Genomic DNA, 13181 nt, shown 5'->3' with positions numbered 1-13181 from the left:
ATTTATATTAATTCTATTAACATTTCCTTTTATGGCACCTTTCTTTTGAAGAATTATGAATATTCAATTTTGTGATCTTTACTCCTCTTCTTCCACTCTGACTACACATAAAATTCATTTGGAAAAGGTTAAAAAAAATACTGATACCTGGGTGTTACTTTCTAAAGGTTCTGATCTAATTGGTTTAGGGTAGATCTCAGGCATCAGTATTTTAAAATTGTATTTTTAATTTAAGCTTTTTATTATAAAATATGTCAAATGTACACAAAGTAAAGAGAATTGTAATAATAAGCCCATATGTATCTATCACCCAGGCATGGTAGTGAACTTCGGTTGCTATCTTTTTTGGGTGCCTATGTGGCTCAGTTAGTTGAGCATGGAACTCTTGATTTTCAGCTTAGGTCATGATCCCAGGGTCGTGGGCTCAGGCCCCATGTCAGACTCCGCACTGAGTGTGGACAGTACTTGGGATTTTCTCTCTCTCTCTCTCTCAGAAGATAAAGAAAGGAATACATGAAGTTTAGTTGCTGTTTTTTAAGTGTTCCTGTAAGTGATTCTTCTAATGTATAGGCATGGTTGAGAACTATCACATGATTCTGTTTTTTTAATGTTGATTTATTTTGAGAGGGGATAGGGGCAGAGAGAGAGGGAGAGAGAGAGTCCCAAGCAGGCTCTGCACTGTCAGTGCAGAGCCCAACGCATGGCTCCATCTCCCAACCCCTGAGACTACGAACTGAGCTGACATCAAGAGTCGATCACTTTGACTGGGCCACCCAGGCGCCGCCCCCCCCCATCACATTCTTCTAATAAAATAGAAAATGGAAGGAATAATTTCAATGCATATTGATAACAAGAAAAGCTGAAATTTGCCCAAGGCCACATCATGATTTTAATGTATCATCTAGTACTCTGTTCATTGAGCCCTAATGGTGCTCATGGACATATATGTAATATGGTAGGTGTATGCCTGATTTTGTTAAACAGTGGAATAATTTGGGAATGGGCATTGAAACACCTGGAAAAAATTCAGGAAAATGCTTGAAATATAATGGTTTCCTAGGTAGAATTTTTATACCTTGACTCAGTATCATCCTCGGCCACCTAAGGTCACTCTGCAAAACCTGGCTCAGAGATAAGAAGGGTCTGATGAGTAAGTGTAGGACAAGTAGATTAAATTTATTAATCAGAGCAAACATGTGGAAGGGGAATGGATGGTGGATACTATCATCAGATTTGCAGAGAAAAAGCCCTAAGCCAATGGCAAATGAATCTCAACCTATAGCAAAGAAGTTTTGTCGGAAATGCCGTAACATGTAAATATGTATCAATCTGTGTGTTTTAATGAAGTCAACGTTTGAGGTTCTACCTCAACAGTGAGGCATTGTGGACAATTCCTGGTTTCTGAGTGGCAAACACTTGGAAAACAATTTGATCTCAGAGTTGGACATAACTTTAAATATGACATTGCCAAAGTGCCCACCTGACAGAGGACTCTATTCTGGGGCAATACTGACATTATGGTATCTCTTTGAACATTCTAGGCGGAGATCCTACTGCTCATAAGATAGCCTGATGCACATTACAATAGCAACCCTCTTTTATTGAGCTGAAATCTCCTCATTCTTTAACATCTCTTTTCATGAAAGAAAATATTTCTGATGCCCCCAATGCTGTCTTGTTACCTAAATATATGTAGATGTAGTGCTAGAATACAATTTTTCATGCTTCTAAGGCTCATCGACTATAAAATTAAAAGAACCTTACGAAGCCATATGAAAAATGTAAGACCCTTACAGTAAACCATTAATTTAATGGGATTAATGATACTGTTTTTCTGAAGCAAAATTCTTCAGGTTGTACTTAAGGGTAGAAAGATATAGCCTCTGGTCAATTTCCTTATTTATTGTTCATTAGTTTCCACTCATCAGTGCAGGGGGTGTCTGTTTGCATATGTATGTTATACCAGAATGTATTCATAATTGAAAGTCTCCCTTTGCAGGGTTTGAGATCGTCAAGTCTCACACTTAACCAAAACTGCCAGCAATTAGTTCTCCATTTCCTGTTTTAATGAGACATCCCTTGGCAACTTTGTAAAGATGTTTTGTGCACTTGGAAATTAAGGTCAGAGTTGTAGTTTTACTGCAATCTTCAATAAATGGGCATCTAATCCAATTATTGCTGGTATTGGGTACAGAACAATCTTTCATTGTTATTTATTACTATACTTACTGCTAATGAACTGCTGTTGCAAATTGATGCATACGACAGGATCCAAGCAATAACTCTTGCAAAGTGCGTGCTGACTTGTAGTGTAGACTCCCTTTAGTTCTGCTCACCTCTATGCCTAAATGAGGCTAACCTCCCACCGCTTGTCTCTGTTCCAACTTCTAGGAAACATCTGGCCTAATACTTTGTCACCTGCGGGATTATTGTTGTGTGCTGGTCTCCTGGGTCCTGGGACCTTGTTAAAAGTGCCTGCTCTCTGGACTCCAGAGGTTCTTTTTTTTTTTTTTACTTTTATTTTTGAGAGAGAGAAAGAGACAGAGCACGAGGTGGGGAGGGGCTTGAGAGAGAGGAAGGAGACACGGGAGACACAGATCCAAAGCAGGCTCCAGGCTCTGAGCTGTCAGCACAGAGCCCGACGCAGGGCTCGAACTCACGAACCCCAAGATCATGATCTGAGCCAAAGTTGGATGCTTAACTGATTAAGCCACTCAGGCACCTCCAAAGATTCTGCTTTGCTTAGTCTAAGGCTGGACCCAAGAATGGGTGGTATTAACAAGCACTCTGAGTGATTCTAATGTAATTAGTGTGAATACTTTTATGACTCTCCAAGATTATTGTTGACATGAAAAGTATAAAATTTCAGCTCTTTCCAAACAACCTGGATTCAGAAACTCTGGCATCCTTCTCAGATTTGCTATCAGCTGCAAATAAGCCCACCTTGCATGTTCCAAGTTCACCTTGAACAGGAAAGAGTCAATAGCAGAAGCTTTTTAAAAAATGGCTTTGACCTATTAAACACCAGATTTATTTCAAGGGACACAGATATTCTAGATGATATTTTCCTTGATTCCCAGGATATTCTAGATGCTGTGGACTAGAGTGGAATCACATTTTCAGGTTGTACCCATGCAGTTAAAGTATGTAAGTACAGTGAGGTAATTGGAAAGGGAAAAAAAAAAGTGCTGGAAAGCAGGAATCAAATTAAAAAGCGAAGCTGACATTTTTCTTGGTGTAGTTCTAGCTGTGTACCTCTTAATTTATAAAGTTAATTATGGCATGCTTGCCTGAAGAGGGTAACATAAACCTGGAGACAAAGTTAAGTTAATAAACCAGACATATGAATGCGTCTTATTACCTGGTTTTTTTTCTTCTTCAGCTAATTCTTGTTGATTGCTGTTAGGAAAAAAATATAATAGCTGGTTAGGATTATTTACAACTTTATAGGAGACTGAGAGGCTTGCTGGCATTTATTTTACGTCCTTTGGGGCAAAGTGATTGAAATGTTAAGTGTCTTAGTATAACCCAATATTGATCATGTTTGATATATCACAGTAGTCTCAGATGGTGATAGTTTGGGAGTTGAATTTAGCAATTTTATAGGTTACCAACTTCCATTCTTTGTATTTTGCCATTATATATAAACTGGCCAAATATAGTCTTAATGGATTTTTATTTTTACTTAAGGGGAGAAGAGAATTGAGCATTTCAACCTTATAAAGAACCAAGGATTAGAATAACCTTAAATTTTTTTTTAAATTATTCTATTTAAAAGTGCTGAGATTTCTAAAATTTACTTGAAATGGAAAAAGTAAAAAAAAAAAAAAACTTAGTAAGTTTTTGTATATTTTAATACAGTGGACTTTACACAATATGGATTGGCCCTACCTTTATGACTAATATTTTTACAAGAGTATAACATAAAGACAGAAAGGAGGCAAATATGAAATTCTGATGAATAGGAGTGATTTTTTAAAGTGATGTGTAGGCATGTCTAAACTTGCTTCTTCGCATGTGTACATATTTTTGTACATTTTATGCTGCATTTATAATTATTGGTGGTTTTTTTACTTCATTTTGCATCTGTGCTCTGCATGTATACAGACCCCAGAAATGATGTATACAAACCCTGAATGAAGACAGCATCTGGAAGCTTTAACGAGCTATAAACTTGACACTATTCTGAAACCCCAGAAATTCCTAAACAAATTTTTATTTCATTAGAATAAGCTTGTTGCTTTTGAATGAGGCATTAATCCCCATACTTCCCTTATTTGTTGTCCCTGGTAAGGCTGTGGCTGAAGACTTTGTATCCTGATTTCAAGGACTTGATATGCAATTCAGGCGCCTGACATTATCCTGAGCATACAACACGCCTTAACTAGTTACTGCAAATGTGGCTAACATTTTACTAAAGCATTCTAGGTTGAAAAACAGTCAACTTGAAGTGCTGGAGAATACGGAAATTTTAAAAAGTATCATAGTGCTTTATGTGATGGTAGTCTGAGGTTGTCAAAGAAGGCAAATGAGTGTTGCATGTCTATTAGAGTGGCCACATTCGTAGGGTTTGGTGGGTCTTTGATACTCTTCTAAGCCTCATGCTGGAGGGCAAAGTTCTGATGTATTCACTGGACAGATTCTTTACCATTTCTTTCTGGGGTCTTGTTGAGGAGGCTGACCGTAGGGCCGTGATACAATCTGCAAATTCTGCCCTTGCCGTGGCTATCGGGTTGGAGTTCTCTTTGCTCAACAGATAGCAGAGCAGAATACCGATACCAATGAGTCAGTATGCTGATGACACCCGTGGTTGGGTAGAGGTTTGGGGACATCCTGTTTCTATGGTTTGGGGTGAAGTTTCACACACGTCTTTTACCAGAAGTTAGCTATACCCCTTTTCTCTGTACCATGGCTAGATATCTAGATGGCTTGTTGGCCTTCAGTAATATATTCTGTGTGGAGTAGAATAATTTATTCTACTAGATGGATGTGGCAGGGTAAGCCTCAGTATGGTGCTTGAGACCAGAACAGGCATCCCGAGACTTGGGCTGGAGTCATGGAATCCTTGCCCACGTTTCTTGGATTATTTCGGTGGATAGAGTAAACTGGGAATCTGACGGACTGGGTTTGCAAGACAAATCTGCACTAACTCTGGGACTGTGTGAAAGGTATTCCCTCAACCTAAGAGCTGCATTTCTGTAACTTACTGGCAAAGCACCAGAAGGGGTTTCATACTGGTAAGAATAAGGGCTTCTCTAGGGTTACAGGTGGCTTCATTTTTGGTAGTAAGAGGGATGCAAGGAGAAGTTAGTCTTTATGAAAGAAAGCAAATCCAACTGTAATGGGATCATCACCCTGCTTTCTACTTAATTTTGTTACTTTCCTTCTCTTTTCCATGTAGAAAAGCGCATAATTAAGTTTCCCGATAAGAGTTAAAAAAGGTTTTTCGTTATTGCTTTTGCTCAGCAGGTATTGACAAGTGATCATGTCTTTTTATTTTATAGACCCCTAGTATTTTTGAAGCATAAGGAATGTTGGAGACAGTCTCTTATATCATACATAAGGAAACTCAGCCCTCAAATATAGTGACAATTGAGCCCATTGGTCAACATCCATTTATTTAGCAAAAATGTTCAGGGCTTGGCTTGCAATGTGCTCAGTGAGGCACTGTGGGGAGACAGAGAGGACTATGAGGGGCTCCTGCATGATATTAGTAAGGTAGAAGTAAACATTTATTACAGAGATGGGAGCATGTTACCGGTAGAGCTGAATGCTGTACATGAGTTTTTGTTTGGTATTTTTCTATCTGTGCTAGGAAAAACAAAAAAGACAAGCTGAGAGCCAAAGATTTGCATAGCAGTTGTTTCCCAGATTTACTGTTTAACTATGAAGCAGTATGGTTTTTACTCCAAAATTTGAATTCGTGGGATATTAGGATAATTAGCTAGGTACTTCTAACTTTTAAAAAAATAGTATTTAGTATTCTCACATTTTCTCCCAAGAAAATAGACATCTGTACGTTTTTGCTGATTTTCTCCATCACCAGAAAGAATACGATTTGTGAATCAGGGAGAAAACAGTTTGCTTTCGATTTAAAAAAAAAACAAAAAAACAGCAGAAATATGGCAATAAAGTGAATGAAAATATGAAGCCATCTGTGTCTGAAATGATAATGTCAACTTGGTTTTTGTTGTAAACAATACAATTTGTTCAAGTCCACTTCTAAAGGAGAGCGTTTCACACAAACATGGAAGAAAAGCCTTTCTTCATTCACAGATCTGACATGCCACAAAGCCATATACGTACAAATCTGGTATGTGCTCTCCTGTAGCCCAGACAGAAAATTAATACAGGTAGTCCCCAGATATATCTTCCAGGATTTGAACTATCACCTTTATCTGTCACTTGACACTTCAGGTCCTTGTCACCCGTGACACTTGAGGCAATGCCCACATCGCTTCCTATCAGCGTCTTGTATTTGCCTATGCATTCTCCAGGTCACCAGCTTCTTTTTCCTTTGACAGAACTTAAGCCACATTCTCTTGCTTCGAATTTCCCAAAGCTGCACATTTCCCACAGGATACAGGTTCAGACACTCCATAGCAACATAGCAACCGTGATTTTCCAACCTTCTCTCCCTCGCCACCTGAAAAATGCCCCCCTCCCCTTTTCTAGAGCTTTTGCCCTGTCCTAGAAACCCAGGCCAAGTCTCCCCACCTCCAGAGGCTTCACTGGCAGACCAAGCCTGTTAATCTCGGCCACAGGCTTTGATTCTGCACCACATCTTTGGCACCCAATAGTAAATGCCATAGTTTTGTGAATCCATCACCCGCCTCTCTCCCCTTAAGTGAGAGGGTGCGTTCCAGAAAGGGTGACCAGGAATATTTAAAGAGGGCCGTAAACACTTTAGTAAATATGCCTTGGCTGCTTGGCTGGAGCTTTGGTGTTGTGACCCTACTCAGAGTAATTTCTTTCACTTGTAAATCAGAGCAGCCGCCCCCTCCTCTCCCTTGCTGCTGAAAGCCTGGCCGATATTGACTTACTTCCCTGAAAGACTTGGAAGCTTGGGAGACCACCTGTAACTTGTGGACTTCTATGGTGGGAGGTGGGAGTCAGGAGGCGGGAGCTACCAAAAGACAGAAAACCTCTCCCGTCCCCCTTTTAATTCAAGTGTTCCCTATTAGCTTAATATTTCTTGAACACCCACCTGAGCAAGAGGCCACCAATTTGAATTTTATCTTTAAAAAAAAAAAAAGGAACATTACTGCAGTCCCTGAGCCTATAAATTACTCACCTGCTGGTCGGGACACCCTCCCCCCGCTCTCACAGGGACTGTCTGGGAGGCGTGAGGAGGGGACAGAGAGCCGGGGCAGTAATCTCAAGTGGAGACCCAAAGGCTAACGCTATTGGCGACGGTCTCCAGGCGTTGTCCCCGCGTCTGCTACCCCTGCGCCAGGATGGAGGGGCCAGTTACAACCTAACTGTCCTAAAGTGCCGCGGTGGCCCCCGCCCCCGCAGCTGGGAGGCGAAGGCAGGACGCCGCTGGCTTGCTCTGCGCCGGCTCTGGGCGTGTGCCCCCGCCGCAGCTCCGCGGAGCCTCCGAGCCGCCTGCAAAGGGGGGCGGGGAGCGGCGGCGAGCAGCCCGCGTCTGCGGCTTCCTCCCCACGCCCGATCCTTCTGCGCACAGCCGGGAGGACGCGAGCCCGAGCCTCGTCCCCACGCCGCGGCGCGCGGGCTCCCTGCCCAGCCGAGGTAACTTTTCTGGCCGCCGGAGCGGGGGGATCCGAGGGGGGTCTCCGGCTTGAGAGGCGCGGAGGACGAGCCGGAGGCCGGGGGCAAGGCGCACGGGGTGCGCGGCTGACGCGTGGCTCCGGCGCCGCACGGCCGCCCGAACTGCGGGAGCCCGGCCCCGGAACCCGCCTGCCCTCCGGCCGGGACCCCCGCGGGGCCGGGCCGAGCCGGTGCGCTGCGCGCCGCGCCGGGGACGTGCCCGCTCCGCCCGCCGCTCTGCAGCATCGGCTGGGCCGGCGCGCGGAGCCTGAGCACCGGCCTCCGGCCTGGGGGCCTCCCCCCTGAGCCCTGGCCGGGAGGGGCGCTCGGTCCCCGCGTCCCTTCTGTACCAATTTGCCCAGATCCCCCGTTTGGGGCGCCATGTTTTAAGTTACCCCTCGGGCCGGGGGCGAGGGAGAGGCGGGCTGCGCGGGGAGGGGCGAGGGACCGGGGGCGACACTGCGGCGCCGCCCGGGGCGGGCGGCCGGCCGGCGGGAGGGGCCCTGCGCTCAGCGCGCCGCGGCTTGCGGGCTCGTCCGGGTTGCCTGGCGCGGTGCGGGGCCGGTAAGGTGCGCTCGGCACAAAGCATCCCCGCTCGGGAGCGGGCCGGCCGCTTTTATGTAACTTGTCGCCTTCCTGGAACTGGGGCGGCGTCCCCCGGACGGCGGCGGGGGCTGCAACCGGCCCCCTGGGGGAGGAGAAGGGAGCGTCCTAGAGAGGTTGCTTCTGGCCCGGCACCTGCGGCGCCCCCAGCCCCGGCCTGAGCTCCCCTTGCCCCCTGCGTTGGAGCCGGAGCGCGGGGAGGCCGAGGGGCGGGGAGCCGCACTGCTCACCTGGCGCTCGAGGGACTGCGAGCGGCCTCGGGAGGTGTCTGCGAGGGCGGCTTTGCGGCGCGTGGGGGTGGGGAGGCCGGGGCTTCGGACCGCGCGAGTCGTGGTCTCAGCCAGTTCCGGGCGGGTGTTTCCCGGCTCCTGCCTTGGGGGCTCGCTCTCTCGGCTTTCGCCTCTCATCTCGCCCTACTTCTTCCCCTCCCCCTTTTCCCTCTCGGCTCCATCCCCCGCCAAGTTCATGGCTTCTGCAATGCGGTGGGTGTGGTTACCTAGTAAATTGTAACTGGTCCTTTGCAGTGCGAGCAGTCTGTTCTTTCGGGGGGGTTTTATACCTACGAATCCAAAGTTTTCTAGGGTTTTCTCCTCCAGTTGCAGCCAGGGTTAAAGTTGGAAAGAGATTGTTGCAGAACAAACAGAATGATAAAGAAAACATGTGGTATTAATTACGTGTGGAGGCTGGGCTGGGAAATCCTGAGAGGGCCAGGCAGTCCAGCTAATGCACTGCTTCCATTACGTGTTTAAGTTGGTGTTTCAGTGTTTTTACATTAGTCTTGCAGTCCTGCAGAATTGCTTTTGCAGATATCCTGCCTGACCTTTTTGGGGGCTCCTTTTAGGCTCTCTGAGGTGGCTAGGTGTACTGGAAGTTCCCTTCGTTAACATTAACATCCCTGGTGGCAGAGTCTTCACTCTTAGTCCTAAAAACATTCTTTTTAAGTTTTACTCTGATACTGAAAGTCTCAAGGGATCAAACATTATAAAATTACGCTTATACTTGGGAGCCCCGGACCCAGGGCCAATTGCTGCAAATTAAGCAAAGAAGCCCTATTAAGAAACGGGAGCACATCAAGCTTGAGTGAACTCTGGGGAATAAGAGGTGATTTATATCTTGACTCAGAGTTTTTAAGAAATGCATCTTAATTTTGGTTTCAAACTTTAAAAAAAAAAACTTTAGTTGGCGTAACAAAGTTGTGAAAGGAAATAAAGGCTAGATTGAGAAACCCAACTGTAATTGGTTAATTTCACAAAGCACTGATAAAAATGTCTGAATACCAAAGACTTTTATTTGTATTATAATTTTCTGATGGTTTTGAAAAGCAAAATATATCAGATGCACAAGTTACTGCATCAAGTTTAGCTAATCCACTTCAGGCAAATAATTTTTTGCAAAAAAGGACGTTTTGTGAATGATTTATCAGTAACAAAAAAAAGTAGCCACTTTATTTAATTTGTAATACCCCTTTTAGGTGAAGGATTGAGAAGATACAGGTCAAAAATCAGTGTCTCAGCAAACTGTTTACATTTAATTTTCAAGCCATTTCTTCGTGAATGTGATTTAGGTTAAAGGCAGTTTTTGTCAATTCCTTACAGTGCTTGGACTTTGGCCAGCTTTGAGTTGTGTTGAAACAGAAGACCAGGGATATATATATATATATATATATATATATATATATATATATATGTATGTATATTTTTTTTTTACTTGATCAGAAGCTAGTTTATACATACGTTGGTTTTTTAAAATTGTTTGGTCAAATGCACTAGGGGCAGCCCAGATGGAAGAGGGGCAAGGCTTTGTATATCGAGAGATGTGATATTGTCATTATCTTGTGAATCTTTTCTGGATTTACTATATGTGGGATTAAAATATGGCAGGAACTTTTTGTCCAGGGTATTGTCTTACATGTTGTAATCTACATATTCATCTTCTGCTTTAAAAAAGTCTTAAAATTCACAAATTAGAATTCATGTCCTCTCCATGAAGAGAGAGGCTGAAAAATATACATGTTTCTCTTCTGTGAGAATTTGACTCTAATGAAGAGAGAGGCTTCTGATTTACTCGACTGCCCTGATCCTCTTTAATTCCCATAGTGTCTTCCAAGTTTCCAACTACAGTTTCCCCCCCTGAATGTCAGCTTTATTATGGAAGATAGACTTACTATTGAAAACCACGAATCAAATTCATCTTTAGCACGACTTCCTTTTAGAGAGATCTTGGGTGGTACAGTTGCTACATCTTTCAAAAGGCGGGCTAGCTGCTAATTTGTTGGGAATTCATCAGACACTCCTGAGGGTTCTGCTGTCATTTGCCTTGGCTGCAAAGAATTGTGTGCTCTGAAGGGAGAACTGGAGCAGTGAAGTCATTGCCCTGCCTGGTGTTGTGACATCACTATGGCTCAAAGGAAACAAGGGTGGGGCAGGCAAAACCAGCCGGTCTGAAGCATCTTGCTGCCTTTAACTTTGCCTGATAAATGAACGAGACTCCTTTTTCAAGTTGAACCGCGCCATAAGGTATTGTGAATTCAAGGCTGTGTAGGAAAGTATGTTCCATAGATCAAAGAAGAAGAGGTTTTTTTGTGAAATAGTAGAACCCATTGAGTATTCCTTTTATGGGGGAAAATACTGTAATCTTTAAAAAGGGTCATTTCAAAAATTATCTAGAGAGCAAGAATAATGAGTCTATATAATTATGTTTATGCACAGAGCCAATATATCTTTTTTTTTTTTTTTTTTGCTATTCTTTGTACTAAAAGAGCATTCTTATTCTTGCTAAATTTTTGGTTTAGGTAATTAGCGTTGTGTTTTAAAAGTAGCTGTGGTCTATAAAGATAGTGTATTTTCTGGGTAGGCAGTATTCTGATTTATTTTTAAGTGATGTGATTGCAATTGGCAACTGGCAACGATGGAAAAAGCTAGAGATTTCACAAGCTTGCAAGATATCTGCAGTGATTTGGGGTAGTTGATTTCCATTTAAAGTTTTGTTTGGCAAATTATTTTATAATTTAACATTTTAATTCTAACTTAGATTTCTGGTGCACAGATGATCACAGACACATTTCACCCAAATTAGTATTGAATAAATTATAAGCAGAAGTCTGAAATTCTGAAGCTGTAAAGTACATTTCGTGTTTTGATTGCTGAATGCAGTGTGGCGTGAGCATGAAGAAGTGAAGACCTATAGAATGGCTGCAGACCTTCATTGTCTTTTTTTTCTGCCTCCCTGGTTAAGATGACTGTCGTGTTTTTCATGTGAGTGTATTATGCCTGTGGAGGCCCTGGGCAGTTCTTAACTGGGTAGCTATTCCAGAGCACATTTCCAAAGCAAGGCGGGGGGGGGGAGGGAAGCTGGAAATGGGAAGAATAACACAAGTAGAGAAGTTGAAATTAGATACCAGGACTGCAGATCACTTGGTGGAAATGTCTTCGGTATTGCATTTTTAGACCGCGTGGTGATTGGTTAAATTGCACACTTTAGAATGGTAAGCTTCTATTAGTACCAAACCTCTAATTCTTTTGTAATTTGCAGTAGGGAGAAAAAGCTGACAACTTAATTTTTAGATTGCTGACATTTTGATACGCTGTTCTTGTAGCCCTTCCTTACAGACTTAAAAAAAGCAAAGAAGCAGAAAGGTCTGAATTGGACCTAGGAAAAAATGCAGTATGTAACCTGCTTCGTGCGTTTGTTTTTTCTCTCCAGTTTTACTTGAGTGAGCGAGTGCCTGATGTGAGTAGGATCTTCTTTTTCTTGGAGCTTCCTCCCCAAACCAAGTACAGGTCTAAACACTTATAGCATTGAGTAAATACTCTTGGACTTGAATGAAAAATGAGGCCACTTGTGACTTCTGCCTCCCTACAAAAAAACATTTGAAAAGGCTTCAAAAGCACTGCTGCTTTATTTAAAAATGAGAATTATCGGGCCCGTGTGTGCAGTCATTATTTTTCGTGGCATGATCCTTTTCATAACAAGCTTGCTATTCTGCCCATAGCTTGAATGAGGTAGGATCTGGAGGTTTTCCCCTATCAGAGAAGAGAATACTGCAGGTACCAAGAGAAAAAAAAGAATGGCTTCTTTAAACGGAAGATCTGCAGGCGGCCTGCTTCCTCTCCTGCCAGCTCTAATTGGTGTCATGCAGGACATCAGTGTGGAGGGAATTCTCAGAAGACAAGGAGAGGGATCTCTCTGAGTGAAGTGTGGCAAAAGCTGAAAATGGATTAGGGCTGGGTGACGATCTTGATCCTGACGTCGGACTAAAACAGAAAACGATTTTTCTGTTGTAGATCTCTCCTCTGCGGTCATTTTTGTACGTAGCGTTTACATTGTCAAACGGGGAGTTTCTGTGTATTTCTGCAAGCCCCAAACTTCGTCATTTCTGGGACAAACTTCTGTTTTGGCGTTTTGACGTGTCTGAAATGGGGATGTGACTTAACAGTTATCCTCAGCCATGTGGCAACTTATTTCAGTGATTGGAGCCTGCATCAGAAATTGGAGATTGGAGGTCAGCTGATTGGAAGAAAATCTCGGAGGAGTAATGGCCCTGGGAAGAAATAGTGCCTCACCAATGATATGTAGGAGATGGCTGTGGAAAAGCACAGACCACAGTAACTGAGCCGGCCTGCCATTCAAAGGAGTTGGAAATCTGACCCAGTAAAGAATTTGTAGGAATACCTTGGCCAGATGATTCTGTTTCTATGTACTTATTTATGCAAAGGATACCTAAATATTCTAAGAGTTCTTTAAATAACTTAAATGAGAATTCCAACATATGAGTCACAGCTCGATTGGTGGAGTGCTGTATAATGTGA

The 13181-nt window shown here is 43.4% G+C and overlaps 1 protein-coding gene across 16 annotated transcripts in view; it reads left to right on the top strand.

Moving 5' to 3' along the window:
• The first annotated feature begins 7653 nt into the window (after positions 1–7653).
• EPB41L3 (erythrocyte membrane protein band 4.1 like 3) overlaps positions 7654–13181 on the top strand; it is a 146275-nt gene continuing 140747 nt past the window's right edge. For 8 of the 16 annotated variants that reach the window (XM_036064323.1, XM_036064322.1, XM_032595368.1 and 5 more), the window contains exon 1: positions 7656–7752. The gene's annotated coding sequence lies outside the window, so the exon portion shown is untranslated. Of the gene's footprint in view, positions 7753–13181 lie in introns of all 16 variants that reach the window. The other 8 variants (XM_036064320.1, XM_030336366.1, XM_032595362.1 and 5 more) reach the window with 2 other exon arrangements.

This window comes from Lynx canadensis, chromosome D3 (genome assembly GCF_007474595.2).
Source record: "Lynx canadensis isolate LIC74 chromosome D3, mLynCan4.pri.v2, whole genome shotgun sequence".
NCBI lineage: Eukaryota > Metazoa > Chordata > Mammalia > Carnivora > Felidae > Lynx > Lynx canadensis.
Note: the sequence above shows the minus strand (reverse complement) of the source record. Positions and strands in the feature narration are given on the sequence as shown.